This window comes from Mixophyes fleayi, chromosome 4, assembly GCF_038048845.1.
Source record: "Mixophyes fleayi isolate aMixFle1 chromosome 4, aMixFle1.hap1, whole genome shotgun sequence".
Taxonomy (NCBI): domain Eukaryota; kingdom Metazoa; phylum Chordata; class Amphibia; order Anura; family Limnodynastidae; genus Mixophyes; species Mixophyes fleayi.
Window position 1 is genome coordinate 43,128,799 of NC_134405.1, and position 8,301 is coordinate 43,137,099.

Below are 8,301 nucleotides of genomic sequence, written 5' to 3' on the forward strand. Positions count from 1 at the left end.
GGAAAAGATAAAAATCGCAAGGTGCTAAATCGGGCGAATATGGAGGATGTTCAAGTGTAGTAATGTGTTTGTCAGTCAAAAACTGCTTCACAGAAAGTGTTGTGTGAGCGGGCGCATTGTCCTAGTGAAGAAAGAAACCATTTTTCCACAGTTGCGGCCGTTTCCTTGTGACTCTTTCTCTCAGCTTTTGAAAAACTTCCTTATAATAATGCTGATTAACTGTTGTGCCTTCTGGAACCCATTCTTCCAAAATTATACCCCTGATATGGAAAAAAACAAGGAGCATTGCTTTGAATTTTGACTTGCTTTGACAAGCTTTTTTCATTCTTGTTGATGACGGTGTTTTCCAGTGCATTGACTGTCTTTTGGTTTCAGGATCGTACTGGAAGATCCAGGTCTTATCACAAGTGATTACTTTATGAAACAGGTTTGGATCTGTGTCAAGTTGCTGCAGATTGTGAACACAACATTCCTTGCAACGCTCTTTTTGCTCTGGTGTGAGACCCATTGGGACCATCTTTGCACAAACTTTCATCATGTTAAGATCATCACGCAAAATTTTCAGTATGCCGTCTTTGTCAATGTTCACAGATTCAGCTATCATTCAAACACTGAGTCGGCGGTCTTTTCAAACAATCTGACTGATTTTTTTCTACATTTTCTTCGGTTCTCTATCCATTCCGACCACAACAGGTATTATTTGCTATATTTGTCAGCCGCAGAATAAATTATCTCATCCATTGACATGTAGAAGTCTATGCGTGCAAACCATTCTTTTATAGAATCAGAACATCACCCAACTTATCCAGCTTCAAACGGGTCTTAAAAACCCACCTCTTATAGGGTCGCTTGGCCTTTCATGCAACAAACATTAGTTTCTATGGGAATTCAGGGAGACTTCTGTCGTGGTATCTCAGCGTTATACCATAACCCAACAGCCTCAGTATTAGCCAATGGCTTCACCTCTACTCCTTTTACTATACACAATGGCACCAGACAGGGATGCCCTCTTTCCCCCCTTATATTTGCCCTCATTATGGAGCCCCTTGCAGCGCGCATACGAAACAACCCTGATATTACGGGTATACCAACCTCCACTAGGGACCATAAAATTGCTTTGTACGCTGATGATGTCATCTTGTCACTGACTAACCCTCATATTACGCTCCCAAATCTTATTGTACATAAGCGACCGCTTCAATCTGTCCATTTTGGAGCCCTGAATGAAGTGGAAGACTGTCCTCGTGATGGTCTTGCAGATGGTAGCAAGAGGTGGCCAAGCTTGGGCAATGTACTGCAGAATGGGAAGGATCTCGTTGCGCAGTACCAGTGCTTTATCCCAGGGGAAATGGCATATATAAATATTGGGTATTTCCTTTCTTACATAGAATATTTATTATTATTTAAGAATTTATTATTTTAATTGAAATATGAATAATGAGATGCAGAGGGAATGCAGGAGGCTGGAATGATAATTTTTCAGTTGCTGGTGCTTAGAAAAGTAGAGTAGAAAATCAGAGCCCGGATAGCTCAGTCGGTAGAGCATCAGACTTTTAATCTGAGGGTCCAGGGTTCAAGTCCCTGTTCGGGCGTAAGCTTTTAGTTCATATAATAAGGAAAAAAAAGCCCTCATCTGTATTAAATAAAAAAAAAAATCACAGATAATTCCAACAAATATTGCAGAGGGTTTGTAGGTTTGGTTTAGGGAGACATATAGTAATATCACCTAGTGGCAGGACACACTCTTTACACATATTTGTCTACTCTGTCGCAACTGCAAAGTTTGTCTGGCAGATACAGGCACTGTGCTTGGTGCCTTATCCATGAGGAAACATCCAAGCATCTCTTTTTGGGAGTGAGCATCAGCACAGGCAGTGCTGAATGCCCTGGAACATGGACTCTGAGACAGTGTGGCCAGAAACTGCCTATCGTACATACCCACATATGGGGGTCTGAGGGTCCAGGGTTCAAGTCCCTGTTCGGGTGTTTGCTTTTAGTTACTATAGGGAATAGAAAAGCTGTCATCTGTATTAAATTAAAAAAATCACAGATAAATCCAACAATCATTGTATAGGGCAGCGTTTCCCAAAGTGTGCGCTGTCACAGGGGTTCCGCAGCCAGGAAGAGAAAATAAACTAAACAAAAAACTTAACAATTCAGCAGCGCCCAGGACCCAGCATCTTCCCTCCTCACTTCTCACTGAATGTCGGGCGTAACGTCATCATGCCCGACATTCAGTGACAAGTGACTGGAGAGAGGAGGATGCTGGGTCCTGGGCGCCGCCGGATTGGCAAGTTTTTTTTTTCTCTTTCTGGCCCCCGGGATGCAGAGGGGGCAGAGTGAGTGGATGCAGGGGCACAGAGTATGTGGATATGAAGAAGGGCACAGAGGATGTGGATATGAAGGAGGGCACAGAGTGTGAGGAGATGAAGGAGGGCACAGAGTGTGAGGAGAGGAAGGAGGGCACAGTGTGTGGAGATGAAGGAGGGCACAGAGTGTGAGGAGAGGAAGGAAAGCACAGAGTTTGTGGAGATGAAGGAGGGCGCAGAGTGTGTGGAGATGAAGGAGGGCACAGAGTGTGAGGAGATGAAGGAGGGCACAGAGTGTGAGGAGAGGAAGGAAAGCACAGAGTTTGTGGAGATGAAGGAGGGCACAGAGTGTGTGGAGATGAAGGAGGGCACAGAGTGTGAGGAGATGAAGGAGGGCACAGAGTGTGAGGAGAGGAAGGAGGGCACAGTGTGTGGAGATGAAGGAGGGCACAGAGTGTGAGGAGAGGAAGGAAAGCACAGAGTTTGTGGAGATGAAGGAGGGCGCAGAGTGTGTGGAGATGAAGGAGGGCACAGAGTGTGAGGAGATGAAGGAGGGCACAGAGTGTGAGGAGAGGAAGGAAAGCACAGAGTTTGTGGAGATGAAGGAGGGCGCAGAGTGTGTGGAGATGAAGGAGGGCACAGAGTGTGAGGAGATGAAGGAGGGCACAGAGTGTGAGGAGATGAAGGAGGGCACAGAGTGTGAGGAGAGGAAGGAAAGCACAGAGTTTGTGGAGATGAAGGAGGGCACAGAGTGTGTGGAGATGAAGGAGGGCACAGAGTGTGAGGAGATGAAGGAGGGCACAGAGTGTGAGGAGAGGAAGGAGGGCACAGTGTGTGGAGATGAAGGAGGGCACAGAGTGTGAGGAGAGGAAGGAAAGCACAGAGTTTGTGGAGATGAAGGAGGGCGCAGAGTGTGTGGAGATGAAGGAGGGCACAGATGAAGGAGGGCACAGAGTGTGAGGAGATGAAGGAGGGCACAGAGTGTGAGGAGATGAAGGAGGGCACAGAGTGTGAGGAGATTAAGGAGGACACAGAGTGTGAGGAGAGGAAGGAGGGCACAGTGTGTGGAGATGAAGGAGGGCACAGAGTGTGTGAAGATGAAGGAGGGCACAGAGTGTGTGAAGATGAAGGAGGGCACAGAGTGTGTGGAGATGAAGGAGGGCATAGTGTGTGGATGAAGGAGCACAGTGTGAGTTAGCTGTAAATAATTCTGACAGAAATATAATTGAAAAAAACTATATAAAAATATTCTTTTCTCTTGGATTTATGTGTATCTTTGCATACAACTAAATAAGTATTTCTGTCCTGACTTAAATACTTATTACGTTTTTTTTGACCCAACTGCTTATAAAACAGGACTGCTCAGTAATTATTTTGGAGGGGTGCCTTGAAAAAAATTATGGAGACTCTAAGGGTGCAGCGAACTGCAAAAGTTTGGGAACCACTGGTATAGGGTTTGTAGGTTCCAGTTATAGGTTGGGCTTAGGGAACCTGCGTGGCTCACTAACAGATGCAAAGACTTGGAATGGTTGTCTATACAGGGGCTCCCACTCCCCTAACCCATCTAAAGCCCAATTTTCTTGTCCCCAGGTGAAGCTTCAGTGGATCCCAGGGGAAACAGCTTATATAAATATTGGGTATTTCCTTTCTTACATAGAATATTTATTATTGTAATTGAAATGTGAATAATGAAATGCGGTGGAAATGAAGAAGGCTGGAATGGGGATTTTTCAGTTGTTGGTGCTTACTCTGAGTGGAAAACCAGAGCCCGGATAGCTCAGTCGGTAGAGCATCAGACTTTTAATCTGAGGGTCCAGGGTTCAAGTCCCTGTTCGGGCGTAAGCTTTTAGTTCATATAATAAGGAAAAAAAAGCCCTCATCTGTATTAAATAAAAAAAAAAATCACAGATAATTCCAACAAATATTGCAGAGGGTTTGTAGGTTTGGTTTAGGGAGACATATAGTAATATCACCTTGTGACAGGACACACTCTTTACACATATTTGTTTACTCTGCCGCAACTGCAAAGTTTGTCTGGCAGATACAGACACTGTGCTTGGTGCTTTATCCATGAGGACACATCCAAGCATCTCTTTTTGGGAGTGAGCATCAGCACAGGCATTGCTGAATGCCCTGGAACATGAACTCTGAGACAATGTGGTCAGGAACTGCCTATCGTACGTACCCACATATGGAGCAATCCAGGAGGCCTGGCACCTTATGATCAGTGTTAAGGACACTATTTGGATGGCCAGGAATCTCATTTTCAATAGGGAGAAGATGTCTATACAGAGGCTACTCTATCGTGGACAGTCCCGAGGAACAAGAAGTGGACTGAACACTTCTCCTTCTCCCTTTGTTCCCTGTTTTTCGATAAAGACTTGGACCTGCGGTTCCCCCTCCATCCCATTCCCCCATCCCAGTGCTTGAACTTTGTTGATTGTCTTGCCTATTTATGCACTCTCACCTTATATGTTTCTGTCTACCAATAAAGCTTTGGGCCTTTGAACACCCTCCCTTAACCTACATTCTCTTACATCCATTGTTTGTTAACATCGCTAAAACCGAACTCATTGTTTTCCCTCCATCTAAATCCTCATCCCATCTGGATCTCTCCATAACTGTTAATAACTCCACCATCTCCTCTGTTCCCCAACTCCGCTGCCTGGGCGTCACCCTCGACTCCTTGCTCTCTTTTGCCCCCCACATTCAATCCCTTGCCCAATCCTGTAATTTCCAACTTCGCAATATCGCCCGCATCCGGCTCTTCCTTTCTCATGAAGCAACCAAAACCATTATCCATGCTCTTATCATCTCCAGGCTGGACTACTGCAACCTTCTCCTCACCGGCCTCCCCCGCTCTCGCCTCGCCCCCCTCCGTGCTATACTCAATGCAGCTGCGAGGCTCTTCTTCCTTTCTCGCCGCTCCTCTTCTGCCTCACCTCTCTGCCTTGTCCTTCACTGGCTCCCCTTCCCCTACCGTATCCTTTTCAAACTTCTTACCCTCACCTACAAGGCCCTCTCCCACTCTACTGCCCCCTATATCTCCAACCTTCTCTCCATCCACACTCCCTCCCGGTCCCTGCGTTCGGCCAATGACTGTCGCCTCTCGTCCACTCTGATCACCTCATCCCACTCTAGAATTCAAGACTTCTCCCGAGCTGCCCCCCTCCACTGGAATGACCTCCCACGCTCCATCCGTTTGTCCCCTAACTTGTGCTCCTTCAAACGGGCACTCAAAACCCATCTCTTCCTTAAAGCCTACCAGCCTTCCACCTAACCCTCTCTCCATGCTCGCTCCCATCCCCTTGCTCCTCCTCTGTTGGGGTGCACGCTTGCTCCCCCCCTCTGACTCCCTTTGTTCCGGCTGTCTGTTTCCCCTCCCTTTAGGATGTAAGCTCTTTTGAGCAGGGCCCTTCTCCCTCCTGTCTCTCTACCTTCTCTTCTGCTCCTACTCCATTACATCTGCTTTGCCTGGAGCCTCTGAAATTTTGGTCCTAGTTGTTTATTGTTCTGTACTGTTATTCCCTGTACTGTCCATTGTTTGTACTGTGTTCGGCACTACAGAAACCTTGTGGTGCCTTATAAATAAATAATAATAATAATAATAATAATAAACAGTTGTCTTGTTGAAGTGATGCATGAATAGTGCAGTATTTAATGTGAAGTGTTGGATGTCTTATAGTTTTTCATATGTCTTTTATTGTACTATAAAATATGTCTGATTTATGTTTCATGGTGTATGGTGCTTTCAGCTGCAATGCAGCACACTTGAATATAATGTACTATGTCTGGGTTCTTTTGTATATTTATGCATAATAACGTATACATTTTTCAATAAAAAAAGCAGTGAAATTTGCTTCGACTTTATGGCTGGGCGGGAATGTTTTTTAAATATCTCCGCCATGAGGACGTGATCACTTAGCAATAATTTATTTATGAAGTTTGCTGCATCTTGGGGTACTTTTTTGGTGTTACACCTTGTCCTTCAGACTATTCTTCCACTTCCGGTCTCCCTGCACCATACAAATCAATAAGAATTACTGCCTTGATTTTCCTTGAAAAATATATACTTTATTATCCAATAACAAATATTACAGCCGTTACATACGTTTTATAATACTCATGATTGTAAGCTTGAATTATTGTAGTTTTGATATACCTAATTATTACGTACAATTCTGTAAATGTTTCAAAATCATTCTATATTCTGTTTTGGTAAAACACAATTCTTTTCATATGTAATTCAATTGGTTTTCATTTTGTAAAACTGAACTTTTTCAATAAAAAAATATCAGGCAGGTAGTTTTAATGTTGTGGCTGATCGGTGTATAGAGCGCTAGGAATGTGAACTTGCAGATGTAGTTTCCTATTGTACCAAAACAATAATATATATAGCAAAACCACATATTGGCTGGACACACTCTTCATCTCAGATAAACAACTACATGCTCTAAGTTATTACACAGAAAACAAACTCAAAAACTGAAATCACGGAAATGGGGATAATGAAAAGCAGTGAGTATCAGATTACTGAAATTGTCTTTCACCAGCTGCTGTTTACTTTAGACAGGTAAACCAGAGCCCGGATAGCTCAGTCGGTAGAGCATCAGACTTTTAATCTGAGGGTCCAGGGTTCAAGTCCCTGTTCGGGCGTTAACCTTTAGTTTATATTTATAGGAATGAGACAAACCCTCACGTATCTTAAAATTAAATCACAGATAAATCCAGAAATAGTACGAGGTATGTCTATTAAAGAATGATTAAATAACTCACCTTTATTTATTATTACAAATTTATTGTTTGTCCCCTTCAATATATTCCCCATTTGCACCAATACATCGCTGTAGTCTTGTTTTCCACTGGTCGAGGGCATGGAGCAAATCAATTTCTGTCACTTGTTTCAACATATCTGCTGTTTTCTTATTTACAGCATCAACTGACTCAAAATGTGTCCCTTTAAGCACCGATTTAACTTTTGGGAAAAGATGAAAATCGCAAGGTGCTAAATCGGGCGAATATGGAGGATGTTCAAGTGTAGTAATGTGTTTGTCAGTCAAAAACTGCTTCACAGAAAGTGTTGTGTGAGCAGGCGTATTGTCCTGGTGAAGAAAGAAACCATTTTCCCACAGTTGCGGCCGTTTCCTTGTGACTCTTTCTCTCAGCTTTTGAAAAACTTCCTTATAATAATGCTGATTAACTGTTGTGCCTTCTGGAACCCATTCTTCCAAAATTATACCCCTGATATGGAAAAAAACAAGGAGCATTGCTTTGAATTTTGACTTGCTTTGACAAGCTTTTTTCATTCTTGTTGATGACGGTGTTTTCCAGTGCATTGACTGTCTTTTGGTTTCAGGATCGTACTGGAAGATCCAGGTCTCATCACAAGTGATTACTTTATGAAACAGGTTTGGATCTGTGTCAAGTTGCTGCAGATTGTGAACACAACATTCCTTGCAACGTTCTTTTTGCTCTGGTGTGAGACCCATTGGGACCATCTTTGCACAAACTTTCATCATGTTAAGATCATCACGCAAAATTTTCAGTATGCCGTCTTTGTCAATGTTCACGGATTCAGCTATCATTCAAACACTGAGTCGGTGGTCTTTTCAAACAATCTGACTGATTTTTTTTCTACATTTTCTTCGGTTCTCTATCCATTCCGACCACAACAGGTATTATTTGCTATATTTGTCAGCCGCAGAATAAATTATCTCATCCATTGACATGTAGAAGTCTATGCGTGCAAACCATTCTTTTATAGAATCAGAACATCACCCAACTTATCCAGCTTCAAACGGGTCTTAAAAACCCACCTCTTATAGGGTCGCTTGGCCTTTCATGCAACAAACATTAGTTTCTATGGGAATTCAGGGAGACTTCTGTCGTGGTATCTCAGCTTTATACCATAACCCAACAGCCTCAGTATTAGCCAATGGCTTCACCTCTACTCCTTTTACTATACACAATGGCACCAGACAGGGATGCCCTC

The 8,301-nt window shown here is 43.5% G+C and overlaps 3 non-coding genes across 3 annotated transcripts; all 3 read left to right on the forward strand.

Moving 5' to 3' along the window:
- The first annotated feature begins 1,519 nt into the window (after positions 1-1,519).
- TRNAK-UUU (transfer RNA lysine (anticodon UUU)) lies at positions 1,520-1,592 on the forward strand. The gene has a single exon. It is a non-coding gene; the product is annotated as a tRNA-Lys (tRNA).
- A 2,483-nt stretch (positions 1,593-4,075) lies between these two features.
- Positions 4,076-4,148, forward strand: TRNAK-UUU (transfer RNA lysine (anticodon UUU)). Its single transcript has one exon. It is a non-coding gene; the product is annotated as a tRNA-Lys (tRNA).
- Positions 4,149-6,892: 2,744 nt separating this feature from the next.
- TRNAK-UUU (transfer RNA lysine (anticodon UUU)) lies at positions 6,893-6,965 on the forward strand. The gene has a single exon. It is a non-coding gene; the product is annotated as a tRNA-Lys (tRNA).
- Positions 6,966-8,301: the final 1,336 nt, after the last annotated feature.